The following is a 26,200-nucleotide window of genomic DNA, read 5'->3' as shown; positions in this document are numbered from 1 at the left end:
TTCAATAGATTTTAAAATGAGGTTGTGTTTCATTTATCATGTTATGAATAAACAGAACTCACTTATTTCTGAAATTTGTTTTATTAGTTTCTTGCATTGCACATGTTGAACTATCCAAAGGCATTAATAATACTAACCTGAAAGTTAATGGTATTTGCTTGTTAATAACTAAAATAACAGTTTTAAATCAGTTCTATAAAAAATGTGACTTTAGAGACAAACTTTTCCACTGGCCTTTCAAAGAACATTTGCTGGAAATTTTATTTAGGTAAATGCAAAGGAAACAAAATGGTTTTGGTGCTGAGAATGTATAAATCAGTCCTTCAGTACAGGGGATTGGACTGAGGGCGAATCCTGCCTGCCTGTTCATTTACATATTATCTATGGCTGCCTCTGTCCTACAAGGGAAAAGCTGAGATTTTGTGACAGAGACAGTATGGCTCACAAGTTTAAACAATTTACTGTCTGGCCTTTTACAGAAAAATCTTGTGCACCTCTGTGTTAGTATGTGGATCATTTTCTATATATTTATGTGTGCATGTTTACCTTGCCATTAGAACCCTAAATTGACTGTATAAAAAAATGCTTATTGGTACACAGAAGTTGCTCAAAATATATTCTGACTTGGACAGATGTGAAATGCTAGGAGTATTATCATATGCATTTATTTTGAATTAAATAATATATGAAGCTTTTTTTAAAATTCATCCCATTAGGAAACATTTTACTGAATTTTGGGTAATCAAAATAATCAAAATGAGTACTTTCATTCACTTGTAGTCTAACAACAGTATTTCTTTTCCTAGTAAAATGATCAGTTTTCAGTTTACAAAAAGCACATTTAGGACTTCTCTGGTGGTGCAGTGGTTAAGAATCCACCTGCCAATGCAGGGGACACAGGTTCGAGCCCTGGTCTGGGAAGAGCCCATATGCCATGGAACAACTAAGCCCGTGTGCCACAACTACTGAGCCCGTGCTCTAGAGCCCACAAGCCACAACTACTGAGTCTGTGTACCATAACTACTGAAGCCCGTGCGCCTAGAGCCCTTGCTCCGCAACAAGAAAAGCCACCATGATGAGAAGCCTGTGCATCGCAGTGAAGAGTAGCCACCGCTGGCTGCCGGCGTGCAACAACAAAGACCCAAGGCAGCCCCCAAAACAAACAAACAAACAAAAACTTTGTGAAAAAAATCACATTTAGGGGCTTCCCTGGTGGAGCAGTGGTTGAGAGTCCACCTGCTGATGCAGGGGACACGGGTTCATGCCCCGGTATGGGAAGATCCCACATGCTGCAGAGCGGCTAGGCCCGTGAGCCATGGCCGCTGAGCCTGCGCGTCCGGAGCCTGTGCTCCGCAACGAGAGAGACCACAACAGTGAGAGGCCCGCGTACTGCAAAAAAATAAATAGATAAATAAAAGCACATTTAAATGAAATTTACACCATATTTGAGGATAACTTTTAAAAATATCACATTAAAGCATTTGTGTCTGTTTTTCTTTTTTTAACTAAGGTATAGTTGACTTACAATATTTGCATTAGTTTCAGGTGTACATCAAAGTGATTCACTTATATATATATATATTTTTTTTCTGATTCTTTTCCATTATAGGTTATTCTGTTTTTCTAAGTACACAACACACCTATGCAGACACAAAACGATTTTTTTCTCATTCCTAAATCCTGATTTGAAAATGCCAGTACATGAAAACTGAGGCTTGTAAATGTTTTAAAATATGGGTGGCATATTTTGCTATAAAATACATTTCCTTTAAAGATTAAATAGTAAAAGACTTTTGCATTTTTCCATGCAATGAATTTAAAAGAATCTAAAGGCATTCTATGATAATAAAGCAATTTTTACTGTTTCCTAACAAACAGAAAAGAGGTAGGAAAGGAAAGGGGGAAAATCAAGAAAAGGTAAAGGCCTAATTTAATATCTGACGAGAAGTGAAAAGGATGGGAAAGAAGATGGCATTTCAGGTAACTCTTTATGGGGCTGTTCTCTGCATTACCTTTCTCATTAATTCATTAATTAGTGTAACCTAATTCCGAATCAGGCATGGAGAGAAGTTTCCTATTCACATTCCCTCTGCCTTTCCAGACGGCTCCATCTGTGTTTCACATTCCAATGAACTTACCACAGTACTTGACCCAAATCTCTGAACTTTCTATCCCAGTTTCTATCTGCAGCCCACGTGTGCTTCCTGGACTTACAAGAAATGCAGCGGATCTCTGGTCAGGGGCAGCTTTACCACATCTGCTTGGATGAGGACTTGGTCAAGTGGATGCAACATGGCAGAATTTCTTTTGGGGGAACTCAGCAAACCAGTTAGTTGCAGGGTGCCCTCCAAACCTGGAGTTTTGGTTAGATTATCTGGACACAGAGACAAGCTTGAGTGTAGAATCAGCAGTCTCTGGGGACGCTGAGATAAAGGTGGGTATGTCTGGTAGGAGTCAAAAGTGGGAAAAAGCTGGGAAGCCTACACCTGTCTTGCCAGACAGATACACACACACACACTCACATCTACACACACACACATTCACCCACTCACATATACACACACTCACATCTCTGCACACAGACATTCACACACTCACATCTATGCACACACACACTCACATCTCTGCACACAGTCACACACTCACACTCACATACACACACCCACACACACATTCACACACATTCACACACTCACATTTATGCACACACATCCACACACACATTCACACACTCACACACATCTACAAACATCTACACACACATTCACACACATCTACACACACATTCACACACTCACACACATATTACATATACTCACACATACATACACACACACTCACACCTACACACACTCACACAATATATTTACACATACACACATTCACACATTCACACATATACAAACTCACACATACACTGACACACACACACATACACACGCTCACACACAGACATACACACACACACACACACACATCCATTAGTCCCCAACAAAGGGAGAGAGATTAGTGGAGAAAAACGTACATATCTAGGCATTCTCTGTGAACAGAGGAGAAATAGGTGTTTTGCTCAAATTTCTCTTCCCTCCTCCCTCTCCTTCTGGGGTGGTTTTCTGACATTCCCTTCAAATGCAGGAGGCCGACCCTCCTCCCCCTGAGTGAGGGCTGCACTTAGTGCCTCGCTTCTGACCAGCAGAATATGGAGGCGATAACTGAGTGACTTCTGAGACGAGGTCAGGGAAGAGGTACTGTGGCTCCCGCCCAGCTGCGTCTGGGGTTGCTTGTTGGAGGGAGAGCCTGCCGTCACCCTGTGAGGACCCTTAAGCAGTACGAGAAGAGGCCTATGGGGAGAGGAACAGAGGCCTCCCACCAGTAGCCAGCAGGGAGCCGTCTTGGAAGTGGACCCTCCAGCCCGAGTGAAGCCTTCAGATGATACAGCCTCATCCGCATGGGACCCTGAGCCAGAAACACGCAAACCTGCCACTCCTGGGTTCACTCAGACACTGTATGGGATAAATGTCTGTTGTTTTAAATTGTTAAATCGGGGGGGTAATTGGTTATGCAGCAACGGTAATTAATGTCCCTTCCTTTCCCTTCCCTCTCCTTTCCCTCTGTCTGCTGGACTCTTTTCCCTTTACAGCTCTAGTTACACTCCTCATTCTGACTTAGTTTCACTGCTTTTCTCCTTCGCTACAAGCCCTCCATCCTCTCCTAAAGTCCACTGTGAGAGTACAGGAGATACAGGAAGGGAATCCAGCTCCACCTTGTAACTAGATTTAAAATGCATTTTAATTTAGGTGACAAATGATATTTAACTTTTAAAAAGGTAACCCTCTTCATGTTTGTGACTTATGAGATGGCCAAACTCTTTCTTTAATTTGGAATAATCTTGTATTAGTTTCCTATTGCTGCTGTAACAAGTTACCGCAAGTGTAGTGCTTAAAATAAGGCACATTTGTTGTCTTACAGTTCTGGAGGTCTGAAGTCTATAATGGACCAGCAGGCAGTGCTCCTTCTGGAGGCTCCAGGGGAGAATTTCCTTGTCTTTTTAAGCTTCTAAAGGCTGCCCACGCTCCATGGCTTGAAGCCTGCATCACTCCAACCTCAGCATCCATGATCAAATCCTCTTCTCTGACTGATCCTCCTCCCTCCCTGTTACAAGGACACTTGTGATTACATTGAGCCTGGCTAGATAATCCAGGATAATCTCCGGCATTTCAAGATCCTTACCTTAATCCCATCTGCACAGTCCCTTTTACCATGGAAGATAACATTCACAGGCTCTGAGATTTAGGACGGTGGACATCTTCGGGGGGCCATTGTTCAGTCTACCACACATCCCTTAAAATATTCTGTCATGCTTCAAATAAAGTTAAACTTCTGACTGTCATTTCATGATCAGGCCCTTTTCCCTCATTCTCTAAATTCATTTTGAATCAGATCCTTTGGTTCATTCATTTACCCAGTCTGTGCATATTGAGGACCAGGCTCTGCTGGATACAGTGGGAACATTAGTGAACAAAACAAAAAGTCCCTGCCCTCATGGCTCTGACATCACTGCAACTCATTACGCTGTTGTCATTGTCGCCTTATTTCTTCTCCTTGGACAACAAGCTCGTTGGTAACTCACATTTCTTGGCCTTGCCGCTCTCTCAGTTTGGAACACTCTCCAAGGCTGATCCTTCTTTCTGTTCACATATACCTTAAATGTGCTAAACTCAGAGAAGCTTTTTTGGATCTGCCTAAACTACCTTCCCAGACTCTTGCTCTCAGATCTCCTATGTTAGGTTTCAGCAGAGACCGCATCACATCTCATATTTCCCATGCTTTTTCTTTTTTCCCCCAGTTTTATGCAGATGTTATCGACAGGCAGCACTGTGTGAATTTAAGGTGTACAGCATAATGATCCGACTTATACACACCATGAATTGATGACCACAGTAGGTTTAGTGAACATCCATCACCTCATAAAGACACAACATTAACAAAATAGAAAAAAAATTTTCTTGTAATGAGAACTCTTAGGATTTAGTCTCTTAACAACTTCCACATATAACATACAGTAGCATTAACTACATTTATCATGTTGTATGTTGGAACCCTAGTACTTATAATGGGAAGTTTGCATCTTTTGACTGCCTTCATCCAATTCCCCCTTCTCCCATCCTCTGCTGCTGGTAACCACAAATCTGATCTTCTTCTATGAGTTTGTTTTTGAAATATAATTGACCTACAACACTATGTTAGTTCCTGTTACACAACATAGTGATTTGATATTTCCATACATTTTGAAATGATCACCATAAGCCTATTGTCGTCTGTCACCATACAAAAATATTACGTAATTATTGACTATATTCTCGACACTGTACGTTTCATACCTGCGGCTCATTTATTTTGTAACTGAAAGTTCGTATGTCTTACCCTCTCCCTCACCTACTTCTCTCCTTCCGCCAGCCCCCCATTCCCATGCTTTTTCATTACTTGCTTTTCTATCATTCATTCACTGTTCTTCCCCACAAGGTCCCAGCCAAGACATGACGGCAAGGACCCTGAGTGTTCAGAGTGTACAGAACACATATAGCACACAGAATATGCTCTGACACACATTAGGTGCTCACCTAATCGGTGTTAAATGATTACAAGAATTAATAATTGGCTGATATGACCTTTATAGGATGATGTGTGCTCCAAGCAGTGAACATTTTAAAAGTATTCTACTGTTAGCAAAATGAAGTAATGATTTGAAAGAATAAAATAGCAGATGCAAGATGTAACGTTAAAAAGTAACAAATCCCAATGAGAACACAAAAATGTTATTTACCTGGAAGTATAACCCTTGACTTTATAGAAATTCTACTTTTAGCGAGTAGAGAAAAATTTTTACCACTAAAAAACATTAATCAGTTTAGCATTAGAAGGTTTATTTCTAGTGCATCATTTGGGCAATTTTCTTATACTAATTCCCTGATAATTCTACATTAGCCAAGGTAATATTAAAATTTTAATTTGTGGAAAAGCTGTGGAATAAACTGAATTCACAGTGGTACTCAGCGTCCATAACAAGCCACCTCATTTATTCTTACCCGAAAGTAACATAAAAATGTTTTAGCATTTTGGTTGATGGTCACTAGCAAATTTTAATTTACCTGATGAAAATATGGTAATTTCTTCCAGATTATAATCTGTAATAAAATTGTTTTATAGCATTTTTCCTCTAATTATATGTATTCAATAACTTTCCTTTATCAGTATAAAATTACTGCTGTTCCCAACATAATTCTGACAGTAGGTTTAGTTGAGAAGACATTTAAATAACTAGTTATGTATACTAGATATATTTCAAATATAGTTTATTTTTGTTTCAGGCACAGGATGGCTTTTTTCCTTGAGATCATCCATATGCACAAGCAGTAATTGGTTTATTAAAATTTCTTTAATAAAATCTTAATTACTTTCATTGGATCCTTTACTCTGTTTTAATAGAGGGTAATTGTGGGGCTTTTCTTCCTAAAAGAGATAAAGACTATGTTTAAAAAAAGGAATTCAGATTGACCACAAAAAAGTATTTTAATAATTGCAAGTCTTAAATCATGATAAAATCAAACATTGCCTCTTGGCTATGTAAGACTTTCCTATGACCTCCTCATTTGCTTTTAATTTTTAAACCTAAAACACAATCCCTGAACATAGGTGAGGCTCAAACCAAAGAAAAGTTGGGTTGAATTCATTTTAAATGAATGCTTTGACTTTTTATTTTTGATTAATCAACTAATTAAAATAAACTTAATGTATATATGAAGATTTATTTTAAACTAATCTATCATTTATCTTATTTGGAGAGTGAAAACTTGTGCACCTGGGAAAGGGAAAGAAGAGAGAAGTTTATTTTACAAAAGAAGGCCAAGAACTTTATCTTACAAAAAAGTCAAGGTCAGGCCTGGATATAGGGACTGGGGGGGATGGATGGCTATCACTATCTTTTCCATCCCCACCTATTTACACCTTGATTTATGGGTGGGTAGCGGGTGGCTGATCAAAACTGGGGCCCTGAACTTGTACTGTGTGCATTTGTGTGTGAGCACATGTGTGTATGAATATACAAACGTGCAAGAGTATGCATGTGTGTATATGCATGAGTGTACATATGTGCACATGCACACACAAGCATGTGTCTATATGTGTGTGCACACTGTAATATGAGTATTTGCGTGCATCACATAAATACTCTCAACTTGTCCCTCAGACGTCATGACCTTCAAGGTGCAATTGTTGAATTAGAATTGTTTTGAGAATCCTTCCAGACGGTATATGTGATAGCCTCAAAAGGTAAATAAATCACGCTCAGTTAATGCTTTTAAAAATAAAAGCATTGATCTTGAGACAATGCTAAAGTTTACCAAAATGTTGCTATAATAATGGATAGTTCAAAGCAATAATCAGGTGGGACTACATCAAAACTAGAAAGCTTCTGTGCCACAAAAACAATAACAAAATGAAAAGGCAACCTATGAAATGGGAGAAGATAATTGCAAACCATAGATCAGAAAAGGGGTTCACCTCTAAAATATCTAAGAAAATCATACAGCTCAATAACAAAAAACAGAGTAAACAATTTGATTAAAAAATAGAGGAACTGGGCTTCCCTGGTGGCGAAGTGGTTGGGAGTCCAGCTGCCGATGCAGGGGACACGGGTTTGTGCCCCGGTCCGGGAAGATCCCACATGCCGTGGAGCGGTCGGGCCCGTGAGCCATGGCCGCTAAGCCTGCGCGTCCGGAGCCTGTGCTCCGCAATGGGAGAGGCCACAACAGTGAGATGCCCACGTACCGCAAAAAAAAAAAAAAAAAAAAATAGAGGAACTGAGTAGACATTTTTTTAAGGAAGACACCCAAATGGCCAACAGGTACATAACAAGATGCTTAGCATCACTACTCATCAGGAAAATGCAAATCAAAATCACAATGAAATATTGCCTCATACCCATTAGAATGCCTAACCATCAAGACAAGAGATAACAAGTGCTGATGAGGATGTGGAGAAAAGGAAACCTTTGTGCACCAAAATATGGAAACAACCTAAATGTCCCTCAACAGATGAACTGATAATGAAGATGTGGTACAATGGAATATTATTCAGTCAGAGAAAGAAGGAAATTCTGCCATTTGGACAACAAGGATGGACCCTGAGGGTATTATGCTAAGTAAGATAAGTCAGACAGAGAAAGATAAATACTGTATGATATCACTCATGTGGAATCTAAAATAGCCAAGCTCATAAAAACAGAGAGTGGAATGGTGATTACCAGGGCATTGGGGTCAGAGAATTGGGGAGATATTGTATAAGGTACAAACTTGTAACTAATGGTTAAATAAGTCCTGGAGATCTAATGCACAGCACAGTGATCCCAGTCAACATTACTGTATTATGAACTTCAAAGGTGCTAAGAGACTAGATCTTAATTGCTCTCACCACAAAAAAGATGATAATTATGTGACATGATAGAAGTGTTAACTAACACAAAGATGGTAATCATATTGTAATATAAAGATGAATCAAATCAACACATTGTACACCTTAAACTCACACAATGTTATATGTCAATTAGATCTCATTAAAAAAATAGAAATTATTTTTTTAAAGTGTGTTATGTAAATGCCACTTTGATAAGTGTGTTATTTCAGGTAATGGATGTGATAAGAAATGTGTGTATAATGCATACAGGGAAGTGTTTAAAAATACATGTAATAAAGATGGTTATGAGTGCATTAACAAAGAAAAAGAATTTTATTTTAATACCTAGTGTCTTGCATCATAGGACATTTTATTTTTTCTTTATTTTATATTGGAGTATAGTTGATTTACAATGTTGTGTTAGTTTCCAATGTACAGCAAAGTGATTCAGTTATACATAGACATATATCTATTTTTTTCAGATTCTTAGGAAATTTTAAAAATAATTGTATATATTAATGTTTCAGAAAATTAGAGTAGGATGGTGGATATAGTGACAGAGCCTTAATGGATTTTATCAATGGAATATAAGTATTTTCAGGATATGTGTGGGGAAATAAGTTCTATTTGAACTTGTGTCTTCCTTTGTAAACCTTCTCTCAAGAGCAATTCATTCTTTGACAATAAATTATTCCACCAATTTATAATAAACCTGAGACCATCAAAAAATAATTTAAAAAAATTTAAAAATGGGTAGTTCCTTAGGCCAAAACTCCTCAAGTTTTCTTTTAGGGGTCCCAGGAGTTGGCTGACCAGAAAAGTGACCTCTGAGTTCTCCTCTTTAGTGTTCCTGGGGAAGAAACTGCAGTGACCTTGGGGCTTAGGTGAGGGTTAATCCTTTTAGAATCTGACTCACTGAATCATTGTAAGTTGAGAGTCTCACAGAGATGATGACTGGATCGGAGAGCTGCAAGGGCTGGTAAATGTCTGTGGTGAGCAGGCAGAAGAACTGGGTTGTCACGGTCAATAACTATACACTGTCACCCTACTGTTGCCACCTATGGTTTCTGGTCCAAATACAGAATTCTTTTAAAAATAATCACATATGCAGAAACACTGGGAGATCAAACAGATTTATCCTTGCTTATTTTCAAAATATGTACAGAATATGGTTAACTTCAGGATGGATGAAGAATGGGCTATTCTTGACACTAGAAAGCAATTCAGATCTTCGCTATTACACACCAGGGAAATTCTGGTTTAAGCTGATTAAATCCACCTGGGCCCCCCTGAGATTTTAATTCCTGAAGTTCTAAATCAACTGTGTTACAAGATACAGCCACCAATGTTGAGGTGTTGGCTTGTTCCAAAGCCAAAACTGATCCCAGCAACACTCTCATATTTAAATTTTAGCACCAGCAGCTTATATTAAAAGTTTAAATCAAGCTGGTATAGATGAGCATGAGCAAAAAAGGCCCATGTTCACTTAAATTTTTGATAAGTAGCTGAGAAACTGATCTTTACTGTTGTTTCAGAGCCTGAATTAATTTCATTTAAAACAAAGTAATTTTACAGACAAAAGATGATGACTAACTTTTTTTGAAGAAAGAATCAAGACTCAGGTGTGTCTATGCTGGAGTCTGCAGATTCTAGTTTCTTTAGAATTCTTCTCTTAAGTGTTTACAACAAAGGAATAACAGGACAGATTCTACTCATGGGAATTGAGTCTTGTCTCCAGTTGGGACAAGGCAATGTAGCACCTGTCTAAGAATGGGGAAGCTCTTCCAAGGGTAATTTAAAAAAAAAAATTAAATTGTAGTTGAAAATAGCTTGGATGTGAAGGGTATCAGAATGTGTTACCTTGTAATATGACTCTGTGGCATATGTATAATTTTGAGCTAAAGGCCAATGAGCACCAACAGAGGCGGGAAAAGCTCTCAAATCAGCACAAGTTCTCCTTTTATAAAGGAAATTTCCATTTGTCAAGAAGTCTACCTCTCTTATACCAGGAAGAGGAATATTCTTAACAACTCATCAATTTGCGTAACAAACCTAAACATACAATCCTTGTTTACCATATTTTTCCAAGTCATCTTCCCATAACTTATCTCCTCCTCCTACAAGTCCATATTCCTTTTCCTTTGTTTAGCCTAAGCTGGTATATAATTATACCCAAGGTCTACCCACCTCTTTGGGTTATTCATCACTGGATGCTCCCATAGGTATGTGCCATGCAGATGTTAATAAACTTCTGTTTTTCTCTTGTTAATCTGTCTTTTGCCTGTTTAAATTACAGGACCTCAGCTGGACAACCTAAGATGGGCACAGGAAAAAAAATCTCCTCCCCTACAGATGTCAATGTCTGATAGTAACCATCTGTGACAGTCATGGGTTCATGTCTGATCACAGCATTTTGTAAATGAACCATAGAATTCTCTATTTCTCAATTCCCAAGCGATCAAATTGGGAATATAAAAGTGGGCTTGCTTGAAACTGTAGCCTTCCCCAATGACCTTGGATATGCCAGAACCTTGGAAAAATGTCACCAAAGCACCCAGGCTAAATTTTATAATCTCTGGAAACTGGCTCTGGGCCTCTTTTTCTAAAAGTGACGGCAGTTAAAGATGATGTCCTTTTTTCTGACAATTATCATATTCTTACACGTGCTAATAAAAATAATTTCTTATTACTTTGGTTGTGTTTCTTGGCTGTTTTGTGCCCTCAAATTATATGTATTAAGTAAAGTAGCTTATGTTTGGGCCTTTCGTAAATGACTGAGAAAAAAGAGAGAGAGAGGGAGGGAGTAAAAGAGAGACAGACTGATGGACAGACTGTGTATGTGTTCACATACACGTGCACGCAGGGAGAGAGAGTCAAAGGCAAATATTCTCATTATATAATGATTGGGAAAAAATGTGGGAAGTAAACCACCATAATTTCTGGTACAAACTATTAGGTATAAAATAAGCTACAAGGATATACTGTACAACACAAGGGAACACAGCCAACATTTTCTAAAAACTAGAAATGGAGTATAACTTTTAAAAATTGTGAATCACTTTATTGTATACATGTGACATATAATACTGTACAGCAACTATACTTCAATGAAAATTTTTTTGAAAAAGCACACCCTTAGTTCCTATGGCTCAAAAAAAAGCAGTCTTGATGAAGACACAGATGGGTGGAGTAAAAACAGCTGGGAATCAGAGACTGAAGTTTTAATTCAGCTCTCACATAATCAGGATTGAAGAGAATTTAGTTTTTAGTAAGCTTGCAATAGGTGCATTCCTGAATGGATGAGTAATTGAATGAATGAACAAGTAAACGAATGAAGTTACTGGGATATGATGATGTACAAGGGTCTCAAATTTTCACAGAGCATGGCTGAGTCAGGCATCCAAAACAAGATCACACTGAAAAAAACAAGAATGATAATAGTCAAAAATACCTAACATTTTTGAGTTCTTGTTATACACTCGGGTCTTTGCTAGTCACCTAGTATGTATTAACTCAGGTAAACTTCAACCAACTCCACTTTACAGATGAGGAAACAGACACAGAGAAAGTGAGTCCCTCATCCACTGGCATTGCACTTGTAGGTGAAAGTGAAGGTCAGATGAGTCTGACCATGATATATATGAACGATCAGACAAATGTCAGACATATAAATCTGCTACTTGAAATTGGAGAGAGGTGATGTGGCATGCAGTGCTTTGAAGCAGAATACATGAACAGGAGGAGAGAATGTTCTCCTTTTCATCTCTTGCCAGTTTCTTTTTAGCCTCAGGTCATGTAACTTGAGAAATTTCAGGAAGTCATTTAAGTTCACAGAATGAAGAATGTTGTTTTGAAACAACTTTTACAAATAATTTTCTTGCAAACATTTAATTCTGCTGACCTCTACTAAAAATATTATAGATACATAGCTACAATCGTCCATGGAAAATACTGAATGAAAAATCAGACTGAGATGAAGGGTAGTTTAAAAAACTCAATCCTTCCTCTGTCCACCGTATTCATTTTAAAACTAGGTCTTATTTTCAGTTACATCAAAATTGTCTGACACTGGTGCTACATCAGAATAATACTAATGGTAATCATAAGCCCTCATTTACAGGGCCAATATCAGGTCACATGCACTGTTTTATTAAATCCTTAACCCAAGCCTGGGAGGGAGGTACTGCTATCGATTTCATTTTACAGATTCATAACTAAAGATTTAAGAGGTTACACAGTCTCCCAAGGACAGGTAACGAACAAGAGAGACAGCGCTGGGCTATAAATACAGGCGCTCAAACTCCAAATTATCTTGCCTCTTAGAGAGACTCCATTCAGAGGTTACTTTTCACGGAAAATATGATGACAGTGAATTAGAACATTAAGACGCAACTATAATCTCTGATGATCATTCTCAAATTTATCTTTCTGAGTTTCACTTGCATAACTCCAAGTTTGAACATTCATTATTGCATATTTTCCTTCAAACATATTTTCTTCTCTCTTATATTGCTTAAGAAAATCTATTATCCAAATCAGAGATTTGGGAAAATGTGCATTTCTTTGTGTCATTTCTATGGTTTTAATTTTTCAGCATACATTCTGAGTGCCTAAAAACAAGGTATTGTTAGGAACTTTGGGTAGTATATAGTAAATTAAGCAGAGTCTACTTGGGAAGATAAAATGTACACTTGCTTGATGAAAAATGAAATTTACACTATAGAGTTGTATACAATAAAACCCATTAACTGCCAGAGATGATATGCCATGAAAATTCAGGTTAGGAAAGATCACCAAGGGAGGGGATCAGAAAGGCTATATGCGGGGGGTGGGGGGGCTGTCTTTAATGAGCCCTTGAGGGATGAGAAGAATTATCCAGGGAATCTGAGCAAGGCATTCAGGTGTCCAGAAAGAGAAAGCAAATGCTTGCAGGTGTGAATGGGTAACAGATGACAGTCAATGTCCATGGACCAAATTGTATGGTAGATACCCACTAAAATGTCATTGAGTAAAAAAATACATTTCTCAACAATCAGATGGATACTTATCATTTAGACAATCATAGTCTTACATTAGAACAGTAGTTGTCATGCTATCCACCATGGGGAAATTAAGAATAATACCGATGCACAGTCTCCATCTCTGGAAATTCTGATATAAGTGGTCTCGGGTGGGCCCTGACACCAGCATATTTTTTAAAGTAGCCAGAGTGAAGAATTACTGGAATTTATTGTATCTTAGCCTTTGTGAATTTAACTGAGTTATGGTCAGTTTCTTCCATGATGACTCTCTCTGAAGAACACAGAAAAACTACCAGTTATGCCTAAAGGAAAGTGATTAATGAGCCTCATACTTTGAGATCTTGGTACTTGAACATCATCATGACCCAACAGCATCATTCAATCCTTTATTTGATTATTGTTCATTCATTTGATTATTTGTCCATCCAGTCAATAGAATATTCTTTGTCTGGAAGAACTGTTTCAAGCCTTAGAGCTAGCAAGCCACCTAAGAATTCAATTTCACAAAATTCAGCAATTTTATTGGAGCTGAGCTGGGGAGACAGCAATGAAAATGCAGCAGCAGAGGTTTCAAGTGTCAAGGAGATTTGGTGGAGCTACTGAGAGTAGCACGTCAAAAGGTCTTGCAAAAGTCAAATCAGACAGAGAGAACATCCTCTCCAGGAAACACAAGGAAGGTCTCTGTGGTTAGACAGCGTCTGGGGAGGAGTAATGGGCATGCCATCTGCTCCCTCTGCACTAAGTGATTTTCAGAAAGGATGCTATAGTTGACAATAAGACTATGAGAAGAGAGTGGGATGTAGGTGTTCTGTGTTTAGGATCCAAGGAAAATCCCTGTGCTTTTGTCTTTTACGTGTCTAGATAGGAAAACTGATGTTCAGTGATAAAGTCAAGGCCTTTGATGTTCACTTTCCTACCAAATCCGTGTCTATAGCACTATGATGTCTTTTTTTTTTAGTTTTTTTTTTGGCTGCGTTGGGTCTTCATTGCTGCGCGTGGGCTTTCTCTAGTTGCGGCGAGCGGGGGCTACTCTTCATTGTGGTGCGCAGGCTTCTCATTGTGGTGGCTTCGCTTGTTGCAGAGCACAGGCTCTAGGCACGCGGGCTCAGTAGTTGTGGCACACGGGCTCAGTAGTTGTGGCTCGCGGGATCTAGAGCACAGGCTCAGTAGTTGCGGTGCACGGGCTTCATTGCTCTGCAGCATGTGGGATCTTCCCGGGCCAGGGCTCAAACCCGTGTCCCCTGCGTTGGCAGGTGAATTCTTAACCACTGCACCACCAGGGGAGTCCAGCACTATGATGTCTAATACTGTCTGTAGTCAGGATTCACATTGCTCTTTAAAAAAAAATCACCTGTGCCCTTGTGCTGAACCCCCCAGGCACCCATGCCCTCAAACATGCAGCTGGGTTCAGCCAATGGAGAAATCTGTGGGCGGTCAGGAGGCATGAGGTGAGAGGGCTGGGGTGTTTCTGTTCCCCATGTTCCCCCTCCTTGGTTATACATGTAGAGCTGAGAACCTTAGTCACTAGGGCACCCCCAGTCCAAGGCTCCTGATCTCCTGGGCTCTGGAAACACTGTTTCCTTCCACTGCTTCCACTGATAATAGCCACTAGCTGCCTGACCACCTCTGGCTTGGTCCCTTAGTGCTGTCCACACCTTGGAAAAGAGTCCCTTCATATAAGTCTCTCCAGCATCCTAGCTGAATGTGCCTTCCGTGTCCTGCTGGCACCCTGATGAGAGCAGGTCAACGGGGTGGGGGGGCGCATCTTAAAAAGGGCCTTGGAGGCCACGATCAGAAGTTTCTGTTTGAATCAATAAGTGCAGAGGGACATCACTTAGCAGGTAACTGTCATGACTGGATCTTTGTTTTACAAGGTTTCATTCTTTCCTGGTGCATCTACCGCATGAAAAAACGAAGTGCAACATAAATTCCCAATTGGTTGCCCAGCTACAAGGGTAACTGAAAATTTTTTCTTTAAGTTATTAAGATGAAATTCATATAACATACAATTAACCATTTTAAAGTATACAATCAGCGGCATTTAGGGCATTCACCATGATGTGCAACCATCACGTCTATCCATTCCAAAACATTTCCATCACCCCTAAAAGACAGTTGGTTTTTAAAGACACCATTCTGGAGGTTTTCAGCAGAGAATGGGCTGAAATGAGCCAAGGAGTGAGCAGACCAGTGAGACGCCCACTTTGGATTTCCAGGGGAGACATAATCAGGTCGGCAGAGATGGAGGTGGTCAAGCTAGACCTGGCAGATGGACTGGGTGGAGGGGCTAAGGAAATAGAGACATTCCGGCCTTGTGCAACAGGGGTGAGGCGGACTGGAAGACAAAGAGGTCTGGAGGGCAAGCTCAGATTGCAGCCTGGGGTGTGTTATCTTTGAGATGCCAGTTAGACACCGGATGGAGAAGTCAAGAGACAGCTGGATGCAGGAGTCTGGAGCGCAGCGCTCAAGAGAGAAATTTAGATGGGATTTGAAACTGTGGGACTAGGTGACGTCACAGAAATAGCGTTCAAACCAAGAACCGAAAGCCCAGGGCTGGTCCTAAGCACGCCTACATTTAGAATCTGGTGGTGAAGGCATTTTGGCACGAAGAAGAAAAGCACTAGACAAAATTTAGCTGCACAAATGGTTAACCTTGGGAAACACTGTTCCCAAGAGTCTGAGCTGACACCTTCCTCTGTTACCTACTGTTTTTGTTTTGTTTTGTTTTGTTTTAATCACAGGTAATCTGAAAGCTCAGGTTCTTTTGTTACGCGCATTCATGAAAAACAGCACAGTTCTCATTTAAAAGCATCCGTTTTAGGTCCATCACTGGGTTGACTGAGGACAAATGAAAACGCGTTATCCAGACGATCATTACAGCACGTATTCAGTGACTTTAGGTAGAACAAATGACATGAGGGGATAAAATCACTTATTTTCGGTATTTACCGAATCAAAGCAGTAGCAACAGAACCACAGCGTGGCAAAACATGCATAATGGCAAAGCCTCTATTATGATTGGAATGTAAAACGTAATAGGATTTTCAGAAAACAATTTAGGAAAAGTGACAATCTTGCTTATTTAAATGCTGTGTGACATTCAGTATTATTCCTTCAGGTAAAATTACAAAATTGATAAAATGACTTTTAGAGATACTGTTGAATATGCTGAACAAATGTGGTGCATTTATCTCTTGACTAACCCTTAGGTTAGTGTAAAAACTACACTGTTTCCTGAGAACTGAAGGCAACTTTTCCTGAGTCATCATGCCAAAACTTTGGAGTTTCTAGGCTTTGTCTATTTCAAACCAAATTTTAGAATGCATCTATTTTTTTGACATTAGCAATTTCTCTGTATGGATATATAGACTATAAAATGAATTCTCTTTTACAGTATAGTTAATTTTTATCAGATTTTAAGTTTCCCGAAGTGCATGTTTTGCTATATATTTTAAAATGTTCTAAGAAAACAATAGCTATTTTTTTCTGATTATAAAATTAACACAAGGTAACCTTAAAAACTGTCTATTAAAAAAGGATGAAGGATAAAGAGGAAAAAAATCTACCAAGAGATATTCAGATTTGAGGGAACACTTTTCTGTACATTTCTCTGGCTTATCATGCACTCACGTGTGTCACTTTACAGAAACAGAACCACAGCACAAGTGCTGTTTAATATGTTTTTTGCACTCAACATATGTCATGGATATATTTTGATATCAACAAATGTCTAGACACATCTTAATTTTTAATGCCTGGTAATGTTCTATTTGATGGACTGTTTTCATCCAGTTGGGTACTGATGGACATTTAGATCATTTCTGAATTTCTTTTTCTTTTGGCTGACATTGGCTCCTCCTGTGTGCCAGAGAATATTTTAAATACATTCTATATATTAACTCATCTGCTCTGAAGATTTTTCTTAGTAGCTCCTCAACATAAATTGCTAAAACTTGAATTGCTGGATAAAGAGTCTTTACATTTTAAATATTGAGGCATATTGCCAAAGTGCTCTCCAGAAAGATGGTAGTCAGGACACTTTCACCAATAGTGCCCGTATTACAAGCCCTAGCCAACGCTGCATGCCAGCAGTCATTTTCATCTTTGGAGATCCAATACCAAACACAGTGTCTCCTTCCCCCTGGCATTCCTTTTAATTAAACCTCTTCTTATGAGCATACAAGCTACTTGCATGTTGTTTTTTTGAAATGCCAGTTCATATATTTTGTTATTGTATTTCCCAATTGGGTCATGCATGGGAACAAACACATAAATAAAGCCACTAAAAGTTGCAAAGTTGTAAAGATCCCGAAGAATTTAGAAGGTATCAGAAGTAGTATTGGTGCCCACAACCATTATTTATTCTTTTTATTTCTAATCTTCATCTTTTTGTGACCCTTAGTCTACTGATGCCTACATTTCACTTTTAATGGCACCTTTTAATTCATTTGTTTTCTATGACTAATACTTCTTTTTAAAATCCAGTTGACATTTGTCTTTGCTGTTTCCCCCTGACGTGATTTGTCTACCTTGTGTCCTGCTAGGAGCAAGCTTATGCAATTATAAATAGAATGTGTAAAAAGACTTTGAGAAGCTGCAGCCAACGGACATGTACAGTGGACAATGGATGTTAACATTTACACACTGCTTCAAGGGCAAACTCTTTTCTCTGTTGCCAGAGTCTAAGTCCATAAAGCTCTAGTCATCCACGTTAGTAAGTATATCTGTTGTATTGTGTTTGTAGGTTGAAGATGGTAGCATTGGTATGGTTGAAGAGCAGGATGAACTCAATCCATGGAATGAGCTCTTATCTATCTAGTAATTTCTACTCCTCTCTCCACACCATGCTACTCTGCGAAGCCCAGTTTCCTTAACCCAACTTGCAATAATGGGAACTCAGGATCCAGTATCATCCTAATTGGACTCTACTGTCACAATTCTGGTTCATTATTTCTAGCTTAAAATCCCACATTATTTCTAACTTGAAATACCACGATAATCTGACTGTTCTCACCACCTCTGTTTATCCCAAACCAGGCTATTTATTCCAATCCATCATGTCACTGCTGTCAGATTACTGTTCCTACCCAGCTGTAGGGATTCATGTCACTGCCCTGCTCAACAACCATCTGCTTGGCCCCATCACCAACAGATTTAAGGAAAGTGACAGAATAAGAAAGCAAATGACATAAGAGCAAGGTGGTAGGATTTGCTGATATGCTTTCCATACTAGTTTCTTATATAAACTCTTAACAGTTAAGGATGATAATGTTAAAAGACAAGCTCTCTTCTGGGGTCTGAGCTAATGAGGTTCAGGTACACAATCCTATGACCGAACATTATAGACAGATGGAGTTTATAGCACCTGTAAAGCTGGGTGAGTATTATATGTCTTAGCTAACCTCAACAAATTCCCAAGCACTTAGATTTTCAGCACAGAGTAAAGAAGAGCTTAGAGTTCTAAGAAGAGTGAGTTGTAGATATTCTGTGCCTTAGACTCAAGGAAAATCCTTGTGTTTTTGTTTCTAGGTGTCGAGATAGGAAAACTGATGTTCAATTACAAAATTCAAGGCATTGGATTTTCAGTTTCCTGCCAACTCTATATCTACAATATGTGATATCTAACAAGCTATCTGTGAGTCAGGATTCACATTGTTATTAACAAATAAAAACAGCAAACAAATCCTTGTCTACTCAAGGATTAAAGGCACTACTTAGACTCCAAAGTTTTTAAGAGAAAAATAATCAAAATATACATAAAACATATAAGCACTGCAAATGATTAAGAACAACTTTTAACTATCATCTCCTAGAGACTGAAAAAAACATTTATGAGAAGATATTGAGGGTCATCATTTCTTTGGATCTTGCTCAGAGTAATTAGATCCACAATATCATTAAACTACATGGAATTAGCTATTAGAAATGTTTGTATCATCCATTTGCATTCTGAAAAATATCTTGCAAAAACAAGTTTTGTGATCTTTGATATTGAGTTGCTCCTTATGGCAATATTTAGATAGCATTGTCAATTATTTTTCCAAGTGAATTCTGCTTTGTGATAATAAAACATGTCATTCGATGGAAGGTGTCCTTGATTTTATTACAGGAAAACATGCATCAATTTATCTAAAAACTATGTTAAGTTGTTTATATCAGATAAAGGTATATAAGGTAACACATCGATTTCAGGTAGCTACTGGTATGGTGGTGGTGAAGACTGTGGTAGTGGTGGTGATGGTGATGGTGGTGGAACTGGAGATGGTGATGCAGGTGGGGGTGGTGATGGTGATGGTGGTAGAGGTGGTGATGGTGCTGATGGTTTGATGATAGTGGTGATAGTGATGGTGATGGAGGTGGTGATGGTGATGGAGGTGGTGATGGTGATGGTGGTGGTAATGGTGATGGTGATGGTGGTAGAGGAGGTGATGCTGGTGATGGTGTGATGATGGTGGTGATAGTGATGGTGGTGGAACTGGAGATGGTGATGGAGGTGGGGGTGGTGATGGTGATGGTGTTGGAGGGGTGATGGCGATGGAGGTGGTGATGGTGATGGTGGTAGAGGAGGTGATGGTGGTGATGGTGTGATGATGGTAGTGATGGTGATGGTGATGGAGGTGGTAATAGTGATGGTGGTGGAGGTGGTGATGGTGATGGCATTGAAAGTAATGAAGTAGAAAAGGAAGAGTTGAAAAAGACAAAATGTTGGCCTAGAATTCAAGCTGGGTTTATACTGTTTGAGGTGGTAATGAGATCTCTTTGCCCATTCTGACCCTTGCAATAGTGTTCTGGTATTCTCTACAGAAGGGTTAACATACTTTCACCTAGCAAGCTCCAACTCTGAAATCAGAGACAGATGAGCAGTCACTGAACTGGAGTTAAGTCCACCGCTGCTCTAGTCCTCTCTCTTAGCAACTAAAAGGAGAACAGTGGTTATTAACTGAGCGGTACGTTTGAGAGCAGATGTGTAGCTTAATAAGGATAAAGCTGGAACAGAGCTTCCACATTAATCCAGAAGGGGTTTCTTGAGCACTAACTATGTGCGGGGTTGAGCATTGTGGATAGACAGATGACTATGACACTGTCCCTGCCCTTAAGGAGCTTATGGGTTAATGTTCACAACAGAAGATGATATCAAATATCTGCTATGCAACGTAAATGGGAAATCCATCCTATCAGCACTGGCTGGGGAAAGTATGATTAATAATGGCCCATGATGGAAGATGGTACCCACAAAGTGAAAGGAAGGGCAAATGAGGAAGCCTGGTATATCTGAGATGAGAGGAGTCCATGGAGCCTTTTAGAATTTTACAACTTTTAAAAGTTTATGCAAAATTAGCAATTTATAGTATATAAATTTTCATCATTAAAATTAATTAGACTCAGAGGAGTCACAACTTTTAATCATTTCAACCCAGAAAAGAATATAATGATTGTTATCAAGTTAGTGTACAAGGAAGACAAATATATCATGAATCCTCTATTTAAATTTAGCTGTTAGAAAGGTATGTCTTAAAAAAAAAGACCTATGTTTTATTGTTCTTTTTGAAACTACATAACTACTATATTCATAGCTCAAAAATTCTTATTTAAAATTACCCCACAGAGATAACTCGAATATTTTACAATTATTTATTAATTATGGAGTTGGTTGATATGTTCCATAATAAGCAATTTTTCATAGCTTGATTAAGTTTTCTCCATTTCAGATGGGCACGTTTTCCTCGATGGAAACATTTCAAGATAAATCACATGGACATTCATTTTAAAGATAAAAGCAGAACACTGTACTGTATTTTCTAAAACAAGGCTATAGTTTAAAATATGGACTATGCCTTTAAATACATATATACATATATATTTACAGATATATCACACTCACACTCTATAATACCTCCAATTCTTTTCACAAAGGGATGTTTTGTTAGAGATGTGGTTTTATGAAATCATATTCTGACCTTCACTCCTAAGTTAGTAAGTTTGAGGTCTGAGGACATTTCATCTGATTTATACCCTCCAATTAAAGGTTTAAATTATTCTCAGAATAGACAAGCCTGGATAATATCTAATTTTATAAATACATGTAATTGGCTTGGAGAAAGCATGTATTGGTATTCTAATAATTGATTCTATTTAAATAAGAAAGAACTTTTGGTTTGGGACATATGATGTTAGCCTTTCAATGTTCCCTTCTCATCCCAAAATGGGGATAATGACAATGACACACTTTTCACTTGCTGGAAATAATGAACTAAGGACTCTGCTCTTTGAGGAAATAACTTACAACACTGATCTTCATGGAAGGAAGGCTGTCCCTAGGGCGCTATTCTGAAACTAGCAAAGAAAGTAGGATAATGTGGACTTAAATTGTAACACACTTATTTCGAAGGTAGAATTCCAGGTTAATATTTAAAGCATTAAAAGAAAAAAAAGATAATTGTGATTGGTTGAGAACTCACTTTAAAATTTTAGACACTGAATCATAAATGATGCTCATGTTGTAGCATCTCTGCATCACGGTGCCTGCAAGGAGGTGGGCTGATCTGTTGAGGTCCCTGACCCCCAAGGCAGGTAACACCTGTCCATTCTCCGTCTTTGCCCAAAGGGCTCAGCTGGGCAAGACCTTCCTGGTCCTGCTACTCCACAGCAAACATGGAGATGCAAGCTCGTTCCTCAGAGAACCCAACTGAAATATGCACACTTGTTATGATGCAAGCTGACTACTGCCATAAAGGATTCATGTGTGGCAGGGATGCTGACTCAAATCTAAGCTGGTACTTGTGTCCACTGCTGAGTTCAGACAAGACTGGGCACTCCTGGCAGCCTGGAGACATGGAGCTGGCAGAATCTGTTAGAATAGAGACTCAGGACGTTCTGGGGAAAAACTAAAGCCCTGTGCACTGTGGGGACCTAGATGTATCTGGGGAGGTCAGTCAGGCTAGGCCATAACTGACCAGTGGGGCAGGAAAGTCTCCTAGGAGAGAACTGACTTGAGTGAGAACCAGCCACCAGATACCATGAGCAGGATGGAATGATGGGGAACATGGATTCAGTGACCAGAAGGGAAGCCTTTACTTGGATCTGTCTCCAGCCCAGCAAGCAGAAAGGCACAGAAGTAAAGATGGAGAAAAGGTATTTGTGTAATGCCTGGGGCATAAGAAACTCTGTAGGGGATTCCAGAACAAATTATAATGCAAAGGGCAGCCGGTCATTCCTCCTCTCTGGGTCACATACTACCTCTTAGCTACAGCCTCCTGGGGGCTCAGGACAGACACCTCTGGGGGTACTACTCCCAGGAGGCAGCAGGCAAGACCATGCCAACAGGAGAGCAGTGCATGCCATGCCCAGGGAAGCTGCGGTGAGCAGCGGGGAAGAAACTGCAAAGCTCTGTTGGAGAATTATAAGGTCCCTGCTAAGTCCAGTGTATAAAACAGTTACCCAGAGGGAGCTGGGGACAGCAGTCCTTCTAAGGCAGACCTGAGCCTGGCAGAGTAAGGATAGGGCTGTGCAGGGACCTAAATGTTTGACAGACCCGGGGCTCCTCGCATGTGTGTGTGTCAGCGTGTGTGTGTCTGTGTAAGCACGCGTGCATGGCACAGACACACTTGCATGAGTGTGTGCATGCCTTGGTAGGCATATGTATGGCAGCGCCTTTTTTTTTTTTTTTTTTTTTTGCGGTACGCGGGCCTCTCACTGTTGTGGCCTCTCCCGTTGCAGAGCACAGGCTCCGGACGCGCAGGCTCAGCGGCCATGGCTCACGGGCCCAGCCGCTCCGCGGCATGTGGGATCTTCCCAGACCGGGGCACGAACCCGCGTCCCCCGCATCGGCAGGTGGACTCTCAACCACTGTGCCACGAGGGAAGCCCCCAGCGCCTTTTACTGTTTGGAGAAGAGGGATGAATGGGAGACAGTTGGCATTTTAAGCAGATCAACCTTAACTTCAGCCTCTCTCCCCCGACCCGTGTCTGGGTAACTTTATTCTTCCACGTCTCCCAAAGCTCTCAGAACACTTACTGCAGGTGATTCCCTCAACTTACTGCCTTCAGCTCTGACTACTGGTGATCTCTCCCAAGGATTCAACAGTGTTTGTATAAAACAGATACAACAGAAGAAATTGGGGACAGTTGGAAGACAAGATGCCAAGAGTGGCTGTAAGCTAGGGTCCTTGAAAATTTCATTTGTCAGGCAGACTTTTTGTGGCCTAATGATTTTTTAAAACTAACTTGCATAGATATAGCTGTTTTGACAGCAACTCAGATACAGTTACATTACATCTCGGCCGCAATGGAAACTGTAGCAAAGCTACCTAGAGATGGCAAGGGGACTCCCTGGGGTAAAAAGACTTTGAATGAGACCCTGATGTTTGGAGGTTCATCTGCAAACTGTAGCAAGGTATCCCTTTCCTTTCACTGATTGTGTGGCTTATTTAGTCAGACGTAGTGCTTGCCTATAGGAAAGTTCTCATCCTGGAATTACATGGTCATTTCTTTCTTTTTGATCCCATTTTCATTAGGTTCAAGTTATAAACACCTAGTTGTGCTTAATGTGAAGTTTATACATGACAATACAATTTCACATCTGTGTTTACATACTCCAATAACTAAGTTAATATCAAGGGTAGTTTTGCAGAAAATTATTAAATTGACAAACTGCTTGAAAATCCTAAATGATGTATGTTCATCTTATAACCACAACTAAGGGTTAAACACAAATTTCTACTTCCTGTTAATTTAACAAAGCACTGGGAAGTCTCCTGAAAATGGCATGGAGGGTAAAGCAATTTAACACCATCCCGCCTATAAATGTCCTTTGTGAAGGATACGTGTGATGTGGGGTGTATAAGTGATTGCACATATCAGAAAACATCTTCAGAGTCAAAGGAAAAAGGAGAGCATCTGGAAAAGATACCCCGGAGCTGAGGCTCCACTGCCAAAGAGAAACAAATGTACTTTTCTTCTCTCTCTCTCTTTTTTAAACTCTTTTATTTCATTGCCCTGAGCATGCTTGGAACCAATACAAAATTAAACATCTGCTCCATCCAGACTATAAAGCCACTTAAAAAGCAAACAAAGAACTGAAACAAAACAAAAACTGCTACAGTTAATATCCAAGATCTCTTTTTATTAATAAAAACATTTTCTGACTGCTTTGGAGTTCGTATTTCCCAGCCTTACATTCCAAGCATGTTATAGCCTCTCACTAACTTTACAGGAAAAAAATTGTGAATGAAGAATAAAAAAACGGAGCATAATGTTTTTTAGTCTAAAAAAAAATCTCAACGTAAAATATGACGAATGGAAGTAGCCTTTTTACTACTGATACTTATGAATGTAAAATATGATTATAATTATTAAATATATCTGGAAATCAGATTAGAATACCTGCTCATGTTTGCTTTTAGTTAGTAACTGCAAAGATAAGCTTCAAAACTATATCCCTGAACAGAGCAGGTATGCCATTTGAAGACGGATATCAGTTTATGAATTAAAATCCATTTTCTCTAACAAAAAAATCCAACATGCCTGAAAGCCACGTGGAATGTAGGGCAAGTGGCTCTTTCAGCTAATGTCTCTCATTATTTTAAATACTACATGTATTTGTTATGGGACTGCTCAAGGTGAAGTACTGAATACTTTTATGCTCAAGTTTCTGTGTTTTAAAAATTATTTGAAAAAATTTCCAAACTTTTAAGTTGGACAACTGTCATTCACATAGTAAATTAATTCCTGATCACTGTTTGTTTGTGAATTAAGAGTGTGTGCACGTTGTTTCTCATTGAAGGGAACAATGCTGACCCTGGGAGGACCTCCATCAATATTCAGGTGAAGCAGATCAAGTTACATAGAGAATGGTAAAGCACCATCTTGAGGATGCCCTCCCCGCGAAAGGCGCTCGGCTTCTAGAAGGGTAAGAGATTAAAAGGTACACATGGATGGAGAGAGAAAACCAGAACTGTTTGAAGCAGGTGGCCTTGGGCCTTGAGGCGAGGAGAGGGGCAACATCAGAGATACAGAAGGGACTGACTCTCTGGGGAGTGTGCGGGGGGGAGGGCACATGCTCTCCCACGCATGCGCGGGAGTGACGCACTCAGTTCATTCTTATTGTAGGAGAGGTGATTGTACGATCACCTAGGGGAGCTTTAACCCCACTACCTTCTGGACTCGTGTTTTAGTCTCCAGCTACAATTATCTGAAAGCCAAACTCATGCCCATCTTTAAAACCCATGAGAGTCGTACCCCTTTGTCTGAGGGGGATCCGTTTGTTCCAAGATGCCCGATGGATGCCTGAAACCGCAGGCTGTACTGAACCCTATGTAGAGTATGTTGTTTTCCTATACATATGTACCTATGATAAAGTTTAATTTGTAAATTAGGCAGGGTAAGAGAATATCCGAATTGCAAGCATCACTACTCTTGCACTTTGAGGCCACTATGAAATACAATAAAGGTGACTCAGACGCAAGCATTGCGATACCCCGACGGTCCATCTGATAACCCAGTGGCTACTAAGTAACTAATGGGCGGGACATGCTGGACAAAAGGGGCGATTCACTTCCAGGCGTGAAGATTTCATCACACCGCTCAGAACGGCACACGATTTAAAACTTATCAGCAGTTGCTTATTTCTGGAATTTTTGTTTGTTTGTTTTTGTTTTTATTTATTATTTTTTTTTTTTTGCGGTACGCGGGCCTCTCACTGTTGTGGCCTCTCCCATTGCGGAGCACAGG

General features: G+C 39.6%; 1 protein-coding gene across 4 annotated transcripts in view; it reads right to left on the bottom strand.

The window, feature by feature from the left end:
• Window positions 1-26,200, bottom strand: part of CTNND2 (catenin delta 2) — a gene marked incomplete at both ends in the record, with an annotated part of 950,049 nt that overhangs the window by 193,542 nt on the left and 730,307 nt on the right. The window lies entirely within an intron of this gene.

Source organism: Hyperoodon ampullatus (assembly GCF_949752795.1).
Source record: "Hyperoodon ampullatus genome assembly, chromosome: 4".
Lineage (NCBI taxonomy): Eukaryota > Metazoa > Chordata > Mammalia > Artiodactyla > Ziphiidae > Hyperoodon > Hyperoodon ampullatus.
Note: the sequence above shows the minus strand (reverse complement) of the source record. Positions and strands in the feature narration are given on the sequence as shown.